Source organism: Pelophylax lessonae, assembly GCF_965119305.1.
Source record: "Pelophylax lessonae genome assembly, chromosome: 8".
NCBI classification, from domain to species: Eukaryota; Metazoa; Chordata; class Amphibia; order Anura; family Ranidae; genus Pelophylax; species Pelophylax lessonae.
In genome coordinates this window covers 237,496,231-237,509,859 of record NC_138775.1, presented here as the reverse complement: position 1 = coordinate 237,509,859, position 13,629 = coordinate 237,496,231, and the positions used below count along the sequence as shown (strand labels likewise).

The 13,629-nt window shown below is 44.2% G+C and overlaps 1 long non-coding RNA gene across 1 annotated transcript in view; it reads right to left on the bottom strand.

Annotated features, from left to right (window-relative positions):
• Nucleotides 1-13,629, bottom strand: part of LOC309562086 — a 97,174-nt gene that overhangs the window by 67,147 nt on the left and 16,398 nt on the right. The gene's annotated exons all lie outside the window — the stretch shown is intronic.

Sequence of the window (13,629 nt, the reverse complement as noted above, 5' to 3'; positions counted from 1 at the left end):
GAGTTCTGGTACGTGTCCCTGTAGATGGAGTTCTGGTACGTGTCCCTGTAGATGGAGTTCTGGTACATGTACCTCTAGATGGAGTACTGGTACGTGTCCCTGTAGATAGAGTTCTGGTACGTGTCCCTGTAGATGGAGTTCTGGTACGTGTACCTGTAGATGGAGTTCTGGTACATGTGTCTGTAGATGGAGTTCTGGTACGTGTACCTGTAGATGGAGTTCTGGTACATGTACCTGTAGATGGAGTTCTGGTACATGTACCTGTAGATGGAGTTCTGGTACCTGTAGATGGAGTTCTGGTACCTGTAGATGGAGTTCTGGTACATGTACCTGTAGATGGAGTTCTGGTACCTGTAGATGGAGTTCTGGTACCTGTAGATGGAGTTCTGGTACATGTACCTGTAGATGGAGTTCTGGTACCTGTAGATGGAGTTCTGGTACGTGTACCTGTAGATGGAGTTCTGGTACGTGTACCTGTAGATGGAGTTCTGGTACGTGTACCTGTAGATGGAGTTCTGGTACATGTACCTGTAGATGGAGTTCTGGTACATGTACCTGTAGATGGAGTTCTGGTACCTGTAGATGGAGTTCTGGTACCTGTAGATGGAGTTCTGGTACATGTACCTGTAGATGGAGTTCTGGTACCTGTAGATGGAGTTCTGGTACCTGTAGATGGAGTTCTGGTACATGTACCTGTAGATGGAGTTCTGGTACCTGTAGATGGAGTTCTGGTACGTGTACCTGTAGATGGAGTTCTGGTACGTGTACCTGTAGATGGAGTTCTGGTACATGTACCTGTAGATGGAGTTCTGGTACATGTACCTGTAGATGGAGTTCTGGTACATGTACCTGTAGATGGAGTTCTGGTACATGCAGCTGTATTTATAGGAACATGGTTCAATGTAAAGTCCAGTGCCAGATGGAACTTTTTTCTTCCAGCTTTGAATAGAGGGAAAGGACTAGAACCTCTGTTGGTGTTTATTTCTCTTTTTGTCTCTATTGGGGAGATTTCTCATCAGTTTGTGTTCTTGTTACAGGGTGTCTCATAGACAGGAAATTTGGGGAATTTTTTTTAACCGGTTGCCGACCGCCGCAAGTACATATACTGCGGTGGTCAGCCCCGGCCAGGCAAAGTGATGTATGGGTACGTCACTCGCCTGTCACTTGCATGTGAGCCAATAGCGGGCGAGCGCGCGCCCGCTGAGGAACACGCCTGCCCCGGCTTGTTACCTGGGAAGTCCATGCGTGTGACCGGCGGTCACTCGCGATCGTCCGCCGTGAAGGGAGAAAGGCAGGCGGCTAATGTAAACAAGCTGCCTGTCATTCTCCCCTGTGTAGGAATAGTGATCATACGGTACTACTATGTAGGACCGTTGATCACTGTTTCTACACCAGTAGCCATGTCCAATCACAGTTAGAAGCACGCCCCTAGGGACACACTTAACCCCTCCTTCCCCAATAAAGTTAACCCCTTCCCTGCCAGTGTCATTTTGCGGTTACAGTGCATATATATAGCACTGATTACTGTAGTAATGTCACTGGTAACTCCAAAAGTGTCAAAAATGTCAGTCAAGAGTCCGATCTGTCCGCCGCAATGTCGCAGTACCGCAAAAAAAATCGCAGATCGCCGCCATTACGCATTAAAAAAAAAACACCAAAAATGACAGAAATCTTTCCCTTAGTTAGTAAACGCAATAACTTTTGCGCAAACCAATCAAAATACGCTTTTTGCAATTTTTTTTTTTTACCAAACATATGTAGCATAAAACAAATTGGCCTAAAATGTTAAAAAATTTTGATTTTTACTTTTTTTTTGGGAATTTCATATAAAAAAATGTGAAAAATATTGTTATTTTTGCAAAATTGGCGCTCTTTTTTTGTTTATAGCGCAAAAAGTAAAAATCGCACAGGTGATCAAATACCACCAAAACAAAGCTCTGTTTGTGGGAAAAAAAGGACGTCAAATTCGTTTAGGTAAAGTGTCGCACGTCCACGCAATTGTCCGTTTAAAGTCACGCAGTGCCGAATTGCAAAAAAACCCTTGGTCGGAATGGGGGTAAAATCTTCCGGGGCTTAAGTGGTTAAAGGGAACAAAAACAGCAGATTCGCAGAGTGACATGCAACTGGCTTCTGAATTATACAAAAAATGAATCTACTTATTCTAAAACATAAACAGAGCGGAAAAGAAAAATTTCTGGTGTCCGTTGAATACGTTTGAGACATAACATAATATACAGCAACATTTTATGTCATTATTTGAAGCTCTTAGTGTCCTTGGCACTTTTATTGACCATTTGTTATCAGGGAAAGGAATTCTCAGCTTGTTAGGACTAAAATAAAAATAGCACATCCCAAATACAGAACATTTCAGGCACGCACGTCATTGGATCATCACACTCATCAAAAACCACTTTGACATTCCATCCTCTGACTAGTGAGCACTTCATCATACGTAATCCCATAGCTCACAGACCAACATCGTTTATATACTTATTGATTAATACAGCTTCCGTATCTAACCCACATTCATAGGTTTGATATGGTGTATCCACTTCCATAACAAAGGAGGAATGGGACGTTATTTGAGAAGCCACAGCTAATTGTCCAATACATATACTGACTGTTAAATCAGCCTCAAAAGTATTTACGTGTATATGTGTATTTATATATTTAGTTCCCAGATGAAATGACAATACATTCCTTCCTGTTTTAAAGCATCTTCCTTTCCAGGATGTTCAGCTGATGCTATTATGCTTCACCTATAGTGTTCAGGGCCGGGACAAGGGGTGGGCAGGAGAGGCGGCTGCCCTGGGCACTGTGGTGTCATGTGAGGTGGGGACACCACGAGGAGATAGGGGGGAGGGGATTTGTGTTAGGAGGAGGAAATTAAGGGTAATAATGGTCCTAAGAGGGGAAATTTGGGGAAGTGTGCTAGAAGTGGGGATTTGGGGGGGATTGGTATTGGGAAAGGTGAACAGGGTTTGTTCTAGGAAGAAGGGAATTAAGGGGTTTGTGCTAGAAATGGTGACTTGGTAGAGGGGGGAAGGGATTTGTGCTAGGAGGGGAATTTTTTTATTTTGGGGGGGGGGGGATTTGTGTAATTATGGATGGTTGAGGGGTATCTGTGCCAGGAGGCAAACTTTGAGGGGGAGGAATTTGTGTTAGGATGTGGAATTGGGGGAGGGAAATTTGTGCGAAGGGTGGATTTGGAGTGGGGTGGAGAGGATTTGTACTCAGAAAAAACATTTGGGGGTTTGGTGCTAGGGGGGGGACATTTTTTTTGGGGGGGAGATCATTTGTCCTGAGGGCATATAGGGAGAGAGGATTTTAGCTGGGGGGGGGGGGGCAAAGATTTGGGAAGGAGAGAATTCCAGTAGGGGGACCTACTTAGGGGGTAAGCAATTTATGCTTAGGGAGGTAAGCATGCATCTTGTAGGGGGTGGGGGGGCGCAATTTCATGTTCGCCCTGGGCTCTAGATGACCTTGTCCTTGCACCTTCAAATGCCTTTGGTCTAGAGCAGTGGTTTCCAAACTACGGTCTGAGGTCAGATGTGGCTCTTTACTTTTCTGGCCCTTGGGGCACTATTCCACCAACTGATACCAATAATGGAGCACAATTCTTCTTATTGATATCAACAATGGAGCACTATTCCTCCCATTAAAACCAATGAAGGGGCATTGATGATGGGACATTTTCTACTCCCACTGGCCACAGTCCAACCCCCCCTAAAGCCTAATGGACAGTAACTGACCCATTGCTTAGAAAGTTTGGAGACCCTTGGTCTAGAGTATATAGGATTATTCATAGCATACAAAATAATACCACAGTGTGGATTTCTTACACCTTTCCAGTTAAAGTGATTGTAAACTAATAAAAAAATAAATAAATAACAAACATTTTATACATACTGTACCTGCACTGTGCAATGGAATTGCACGTACCAGGCCAGAACCTCCTCTTCTTGAATCCTCATCGATGCTCCTGGCTCCTCCTCTTCTTGTTGTGCCACCATAGGAAGCTGCTTCCTACCATAGCACACCTGTGGGCTTCATCCCGAGCAGCACCAGCACTGTCTGCATCAATTGACACAGACAGCGCAGAATGACCCCGCCCCCCGCCCTCTCAGCACAGGATTTGACCGATAGATGAGGGAGCCAATGGTTCCCACTGCTTCAGCAAAGTCTGTGAGAGTGGAGAGCCACTAAAGATGAGGACAGAGGTGGATTGAGTGAGGAATAAGTATAAGGGGAGGGGGTTGAGGGGGCATACTGCTACCTAAACATTTTTACCTTATCGCAAGCAATGCATTAATTTAAAAAATGTTTAGACTTTAGAACCACTTTAATAACCAGCAAAAAACACCTAACCTATACTTTACTCTCAACAAGAGAATCCATAGCTTCATCCTAGAAAGCTGGGCAAAGAAAAGTTAGGCTAAATGACTATATGATTGAATAAAGAGATGAATTCTAGGTATGAATATGTTTACACAGTTACGTTAATCCAGCTTTGACCAGGGTAACTATGCTGCATATACCATACCAGTGAGATCCTTCTAGAAACTGGAAATCACTTTAACCACTTAAGCCCCGGAAGATTTTACCCCCTTCCTGACCAGGGGGTTTTTTGCGATTTTTTTACTGCGTGACTTTAACGGACAATTGCGCGGTCGTGCGACGCTGTACCTAAATGAATTTGACGTCCTTTTTTTCCCACAAACAGAGCTTTCTTTTGGTGGTATTTGATCACCTGTGCAATTTTTTGATCATGCGCTATAAACAAAAAAGGAGCGTCAATTTTGCAAAAATAACAATATTTTTCACATTTTTTTATATGAAATTCCCCCAAAAAAATGTAAAAATCTAAATTTTTTAACATTTTCGGCCAATTTGTTTTATGCTACATATGTTTGGTAAAAAAAATCGCAAAAAGCGTATTTTGATTGGTTTGCGCAAAAGTTATCGCGTTTACTAACAAAGGGAAAGATTTTTGTCATTTTTGGTGTTTTTTTTTTTTTTTAACGAGTAATGGCGGCGATCTGCTGTTTTTTTTGCGGGACTGCGACAGATCGGACCCTTGACTGACATTTTTGACACTTTTGGGGTTACCAGTGACATTACTGCAGTAATCAGTGCTATACATATACACTGTTACTGTAAAAATGACACTGGCAGGGAAGGGGTTAACTGTATTGGAGAGGGAGGGGTTAAGTGTGTCCTAGGGGCGTGTTTCTAACTGTGATTGGCTGTGACTACTAGTGTAAAAACAGAGATCAACGGTCCTACATAGTAGAACCGTCTGATCTCCATTTTTACACAGGGGAGAATGATAGGCGGCTTGTTTACATTAGCCGCCTGCCTTTCTCCCTTCCCGGCGAACGATCGCAAGTGACCGGCGGACATCGGGTCCGCCGGTCACACGCACTGACTTGTTAGGGAATGAGCCGGGGCGGGCGGGCGCCTCAGCGGGCGCGCGCTCGCCCGCTATTGGCTCACAAGCCGGTGACAGGCTAGTGATGTACCGGTACGTCACTTTGCCTGGCCAGGGCTGACCGCCGCAGTATATGTACTTGTGGCGGTCGGCAAGTGGTTAACAGGCACCCCTACTATAGTGATCTCCTCTAGCTGCTGAGTACTGGGTCAAGCAGTTGCCCTGCTGCCTTATGAACAAAGGAGGTCACTTGCTCAGCACAGGCGCCATTCAGAGATCACTTTGCATTCTCTCAATGAGCATGCAAATGATTGGATGAGGTGAAGAGACAGGTTGGTGATGTCACATTCTCCACCGCCTCCATTTACAAAATGCTTTGTAAAGTTGGGGCCCATGCCGAGCCCCATTCAAATAATGAGATATTACCCTTTTCAGATTTTTTCAAGATAGATATACACACAGGGGAGAACTTGGCCAGGGGGGCAGGGGGGAAATTGCCCCCTGGGTAGCTGTGATGTCCTGTAAAAAGGCTGCACCGCTTCTGCCACAGACATGCCTAAAGGATTCCTGGTGAAGAGAAGTAAAAAGTCCCCACTACTGACCTACTGAGTGCGGGATGAAGACAAGGACAGAGCGCAGGTATCCCCCGCAACATGGGTGATGTAAACTGTGTCTGAGCAGAGGCCGGTTCCATGCCCCACTGGAGACTCTTCTCCCCCAGGCAGCTCCGACCGAGCTGTCCCAGCTCCCCTCAACTGCCCCCTGCTGGCCGGGTCGGGAACCCGGATTCGGCTGATGAGTAGAGAGTACCTGGAGCGAAGCTTTAGCCTGGAATGGGGATCAGGAGGAGTCCGGGGAGAGGGAGAGTGAGAGGGGGGCCGAGTCGCTGCACCATAGGCCTCTGGTTTATACTTGCCCCCTGGGCCAAAAGTTGCCAGTCAGCCCCTGCATACACACATCTGGGAATTTTACACCTAGTCTGTTCCGATTGGGGACATGAACTGGACTGAAGGTACACAAAGCAAACATTTGGCCTTCGTTGACATTGCATTGCTAACATGCATATGCAGATTATTAATTAGCACTTTGTGCACTGTATTTTTGTTAACAAAATAAAAAAAAAAAAACGTTGAATTAACTTGTATTTTACAAATTATGTTGTTTAAAGCAAACATAAGGCAGTTCTTACCATTACTCTGAATGGTACTCATGTAATGATGTGTAAGTGAACGGCAGTATAGGCTGTGGAGGTGGACTGAGTGAAGCTGGCCTTCATTCAACATGGAAGACTAGAGACATCTTGTGGCAAAATTAAGTAATGCGACTTTTATTGTGCATTCTTATTTTATTTTTTAGCTATAATATATGATAGTCAAATGAAAGAGTATACATCAGAGAAAATAAAATACATTTTAAAACTTTTATTTCAATGGAATAAGGGTTCTCACTCAAAGGATCACCAAGTCAAATTGGGTTTAAGAAATACTCACGTCATTTCTAAATAGCAGTACTGGTGAACTGGAATATTTGTTTCCACATTTAATGACTTTATTTAAACTGAAAATAGGCTTTGGGTGAGTAATGGTGGGTTGAAAGGCCTGCTGTTCTCTGATTGAAAACTGCAAGATTTCCTTATGTTGGGTTGTAATTGGATTATTTACATAAAATGGAACTAAACTGTATCTGAGCACAACAAATTGAAAGTGCTATTTAATTGATTTTTAATAATCAAAGCAAGCTCACCCATCCATCCATGTCTCAGTGCTTTATTTTGTTGAGAAATCACTTAAATTCCATAGGAATTGCAATAAAACAGGGTTGGAAAAAAAATGGAAATACTACATGAGTTGCAGGTGTGAAGGTGATGACATATTTGGCATTGAAAGCGGATGTGATGTAACATTCTTTTGCTTCCGCTATGTGATTGACTTACAGGTGGGAAGCCTCACTTTCATCATTTACTGCGTACGCTGCTAGTAATTCGGAATCATGTCAGAGATGAATGTGTTTCAAAGAGGGAAAATTGTTGGTGCCCGCTTAGCTAGTGCCCCTGTGACTGAAGTTGCCAATTTATTTGCGGTGTTGTGAGGTACAGTATCAAAGGTTATGACAGCGTATACAGCTCCTGGAAAAACGACGTCTGATAAGCATAAGCGCGGTTCACATGGTCAACTCACTGAAAGAGACAAAAGGACATTGCAGAAGATTGTGACCCGAATTTTTGCATTAAGAAAGGCATCAGATTCCATTATCCACCATCCAAAACACCCCTGATGACATCATATTGTGACAAAACGTGCAGGGAGGAGCCAACGGCGTATTACAGACTGGGGACGTGGCGGCCATCTTGTCGGTTTGAAATGACTGGATAAACTGTTGTAAGGGTAATCCCAAAACTCACGGGTTTCAATAACATTTTGACTGTTGAAGCCAGATTGAAAATTATATTTATTTAGACAAACATGTAGGTAGGAAGCCATGTTTGGAGAGCAAGTCAATCACATACATTCTGTTGGCTTAATGAACATTGCTCTAACTGACTAGGGTTTCCAATACAGTTTTATACACTACAATGGGTGGCACCTAGCTATCTAATTTCTTTTGAAGTCCCATCTGATGAAATCTTGGAGTCTTTTGGTATGCGAACGGCCATTCACATAGATGTGTGACTTCCAGTTTAGTTCATTGAACAAATCTTTAAAGACTTGAGATAGCAATCTTGCAAATGAAGGGCTGAACACAACAGCTGCTCTAAAATATGACTTCTCACACAAGATAAATCCAATATATCTGCTTAATCACAAATCAATGCCCGATAATCATAAGTAAATATTTGATAAACAAAATGGCTGCTTCCCTTTTCCTCATCACTGTGAATACTTTGAATATGTTGGACATGCCGGAAAGCTTTTACTTTAATGTACCTGCTTGTAATATAATAGTTTTTTTATATATATATACACTATGAGAGGTGTCCTGCTTATCTCCACATGACCCAACTGGATTATGGAGACCAAGGGAGAGGAGTACTAAAGAGAAACGCTGAGAGGATTTTACTGCCATTTGCACCTATATAGGATCTGCTGCCTACATTGACCTTTGTAATGAGGGTCTGTGTGAATTGGTAAGAGGCTGTGTGATTGGGTGTCGGTGTTGGTCCTCACAGCACTAATAGAAGATTGTATCAGTTGAAGACTGTTTTTAGGCTCTCTCCTTGGATGTGGACACTGTCTCTTCTAACTGATTAGCGCTGCACTTATTGCCACTCTTTTTCATCAATCTTTTGCAATATTCAAGATTTAGTGTTAGCTGCCTTTTACATTTATTAATTTTTATAACCAACCATCTCTGCCAAGTGCAGCATATTATTACTTGTACTGATCCAAGACTTATATTTGTCAATTCCCAGGAGAATTCAGGCCGTCTTGGATGGCAAAGGTGTTCCAACACCATGTTAGGTAACAATTTTGTTCTTTTACCATACTTGTATGTAAACTTTTTACATATATAATTTTATCCAACCCCTGTAAATGCATTTTAAGGATGTGAAAGGTATTTTTGAGAGTCAAAGTACATTGTTTGATATTGCTTTAATATATTTTTTATTTTCCAGGTATTTTTGCTGCAATGTCCATATGAAAACACAGCAGGAGAACAGCGGGTTATTCTGAAGTGAAATCACACCTTAAAGAAGAAGGCAGCATGCACATGGGTGACTAGCACCAGTGACAGTGGCAGGAATCTGCTAAATCCTGCTGCTCTTTCTGCCATCTGTGGGTGGTTAGCTGCAGCTGCCAAGCCCTGTACACTTTGACAGGTCGCCGACGACTGCAGTTATTCGTGGCTGCCAGTTACCTGTGGTGATCACTGCTGGGTGCAGGTAAAGTGCGCATAGGCACAGATGCTACATAACCTTCACAGCACACTGAGTCAATCTTCTGTCAGCTAGGAAGGATGCAGGATGGCGCACACCACTAGAGCTGATGGCAGCATGGCAGCACCATGTGCCTTGTCCAATATTGATAGTGCAAGTCATATTTACCAACTTTTTCTCACTGGCCTCTTCCTCCAACTCCTTGGAATTAGTAGACCCCCCCCCCCCCTTCCAGTGCCTAGCATATATCTTACATCCCAGACTAAACTCAACCATGCTGTACTGCAGTACTGTACTTGGGGGGGAAAGGAACCACTCTGGGCCTAAGCCGAGAGGTGGCTGACCCCACAACATCTTCAGCCAGCCATGGTCATGTTTGACAAGAGAACTGATAGAATATAGATTGAAAGCGCTCCCAGATTGTGGTAAGCTGGGCGCCTATATAGCGTATTGAGTGCCACATCCTATTACAAGACTAAACAAAAATGTGGAAAGAAGCATGGACTTTGAAGGCACTGGGTACATAAAATATAACATTTTATTAAATCACATATGTTAAAACTTTAGAAAAGAAACAATAGCATGGGCATCCCATTCTTGAAAAAGGGACAAAAATATACACAAATGGCAGTTTAGGGTGGCATGCATCTGCTTGGAGTCCCTTAGGGTATATTTAATGGCCCCTCTATCTGATGTACTTAAGTGGATTATATTACCTATTTTATACTGTATATTTGGCAAACCAGCTGGTGTGATATATCTCTGAGCTGCTGGCCAATAGTCATTTGCAGTACATGATTTTTGATGACTTGGACTCCTCATCCACCCTCCCCGTTATTTACTACCTCCTTGCTTTTAACGTTTATGATTTGCTGATTATGTACAGAGCATTGATCTATTAGCTCCAGAGGAAGCTTAATGCGAAACATGTCAAGCAACACGGCTCAATGAAATATTATACCTATGTGTTAGCACATCGTCCGATCTCCCTGGGAAGACAGTACACCTCCCTGTCACCTTCGGCAGATCGCCTTGATGTGAAGTATTGATTACTGTATCATGCTATTCCAATGATCTGTATTTGTTCACTACTCATCAGCAATGTAACTGCAAGAGTTGGTTATTTTTGTATATTTTTGTCCCTTTTTCAAGAATAGGATGCCCATGCTATTGTTTCTTTTTTGATGTTTTAACGTATGTGATTTAATAAAATGTTATATTTAATGTACCCAGTGCCCTCAAAGTCCTTGTTTCTGTCCGCATTTTTGTGAACTAAACCTGCTGACTGCCTTTTGCCTGAGAAAATGTACAGGTGTACCTTTCCTGGCACATGTCTTTCTTCTCCTCCCTCTTCACCTCCTCTCTCTACTCCTTCTCCCCTTCCTCCTACACCTCTTCCTTCTCCTATGTGATCAGTTTGGTTTTTTTTGCAGAAGGCCGTCCCTGTCCTGGTCAAGCAAACAATGGCAGGGATAGTAAAAAGCAAACTGTGTAAAAGTATTGGCAACTAAGAAGGGATATCCAGTTGAATTTTGTGGGGCTATCACATTTGGTGGGAAACTCATTTCAATTCCCCTTGGTCCTTGCTTGCCTTTCCCATTGAGCAGAAGCAAAAAAATAGTCCCCAGACCATGGCTCGAGTCATGCAGGACATTTTCCAGAACAGAAATACCGTTCCTGTTAGCAGCCGAGTCCTGCAGGACAGGCCTTTGAAGTATACGAGCTGAGGCGGGGGGCAGCGAAGTTCAAGTGGCACGGCCCGCTCACCTGGGCATGGCATGCCCAGGATCAGCCCTGCAGGAAGGGGAGGGTGTCCATACCAACAGGGGGCGGTCCGCCCTGGGTGCCAATTATTGGGGGAAGTGTCCTCCCCTCCCTCGGTCCTCCTTCAGCCGCGATGTAACAAAGTCCCACCTCCTAGACCGGCTCCAGTGATAGGCAGAACACTGATCCAATGCTGGAAAACCGACCCAATGTGACGTGTATCTTAGGAGGTGGGACCTTGTTACAGCTGCCGCTGGAGGAGCAGGACCGAGGGAGGGGAGGACGGAGCGCTGGGATATTCAAATCCAAGATCTGCGACACAGCGGGAGATCCTTGCTATGTGTTATCCATCCAGACACTAATAAAGCTGCATTGCTGGGCACTGATGAGGCTGCATTTGCTGGGCACTGGTAAGGCTGCATTGATGGGCACTGAGGAGGCTTCATTTGCTGGTCACTGGTAAGGCTGCATTGATGGGCACTGGTAAGGGTGTATTGATAGGCACTGGTAAGGCTTAATTTCTGGGCACTTGTAAGGCTGCATTGTTGGACACTGATGAGGCTACATTTGCTGGGCACTGGAAAGGCTGCATTTGCTGTGCACTGGTAAGGCTGCATTGATGTGCACTGGTCAGGCTGCATTGATGGGCACTGGTCAGGCTGCATTGATGGGCACTGGTCAGGCTGCATTGATAGGCACTGGTCAGGCTGCATTGATGGGCACTGGTCAGGCTGCATTGATGGGCACTAGTAAGGCTGCATTGATGGGTATTGGTAAGGCTGCATTTGATGGGCACTGGTAAGGCTGCATTGATGGGCACTGGTAAGGCTGCATTGATGGGCACTGGTAAGGCTGCATTGATGGGCATTGGTAAGGCCGCATTGATGGCCACTGATCAGGCTGCATTTGATGGCCACTGGCAATGCTGCACTGGTAAGGCTGCATTGATGAGCACTAGTCAGTCTGCATTGATGGGCACTGGTAAGACTGCATTAATGGGCACTGGTAAGGCCGCATTGATGGACACTGATCAGGCTGCATTTGATGGCCACTGGCAAGGCTGCATTTGATGGCCACTGGCAAGGCTGCAATTATGGGCACTGGCAAGGTTGAATTTGATGGGCACTGGTAAGGCTTCCTTCGATGGGTACTGGTAAGGCTGCATTGATGGACACTGGTCAGGCTGCATTGATGGGCACTGGTAAGACAGCATTAATGGGCACTGGTAAGGTTACATTGCTGGGCACTGGTAAGGCCACATTGCTGGACACTGGTAAGGCCGCATTTGATGGGCACTGGTAAGGTGGCATTTGATGGGCACTGGTAAGGCCGCATTTGATAGGTACTAGTAAGGCTGCATTTGATGGGCACTGATTGGGCTATATTTGGGGGGCGCTGGCAAGGCTGCATTTGATGGGCACTGGTAAGGCTACATTTGGTGGGCACTGGTAAGGCTACATTGATGGGCACTAGTCAGTCTGCATTGATGGGCACTGGTAAGACTGCATTAATGGGCACTGGTAAGGCCGCATTCATGGGCACTGGTAAGGCCGCATTGCTGGATACTGGTAAGGCCGCATTGCTGGATACTGGTAAGGCTGCATTGATGGGCACTGGTAAGACCACATTGATGGGCACTGGTAAGGCTGCATGTGATGGGCACTGGTAAGGTAATGTTGCACTTTATTTGTTATAAAAGGAGTGTATGTGTATATACAGTGTGTGTGTGTATATATATATATATATATATATATATATATGCGCAAAGCGCCTGTATAAAAGCTTGGAACAAGACGATGTGGTGCACCAGGAGTGATGGTTTGCGGTGTTTTGAGAGCATGGTGTTGCACATCCAAAAGAAAATAAATGTTTATTTGTTAGAATATACAGTGATACACACTCATAAAAGATTCAAAGGACCTTACAAGAGAAAAAAAAAGACATATAAAACAACTAGTGTATCCACAGATTATGAAAAATTCAATGCATACATAGTAGAGGTGCTAACCTCTCAATATCTGTCTCAAAGAGAGATGGGGCTGTCACACATCCAAATCATCATGTCTTGTACAAAGCAGAAGAAGAAACAAAAAATGGACTGCTACATAGGAACCATTAAGAATTAAACCGGTTACATAGCAGACAGTGTTCACACAGTACACAATCTGCATGTACAGCACAACCTACATTGTCAGCCCTATGCCAGTGTACCACTCCCATGTGGAGCAGTGGGTGTCATATCATTCCCTGGCCAATTGAGAGGCCAGAACCCCTTACTCAAGAAGAGTAAGTCCACTGTATAAGCTTCCCTTGCCTGGTACCAGCACAATCCAAGATCCATTAGCCCACCCAGTCACTTGTTGAGACATCAGTGTAGGGTGGTAAGAAGCATAAGACTGTTTATCCAGACACGGGCAAAAAGAGATATACACTCTGGAACAATCCCCCCTCCCCTCTATTAGCTAATCCACATACACATATACATCCCATAATAGGTTGATTCCAAGGCAGACAGAAACAATAGAACAATGGGATACAGGCACTTGACAATAACAACAAA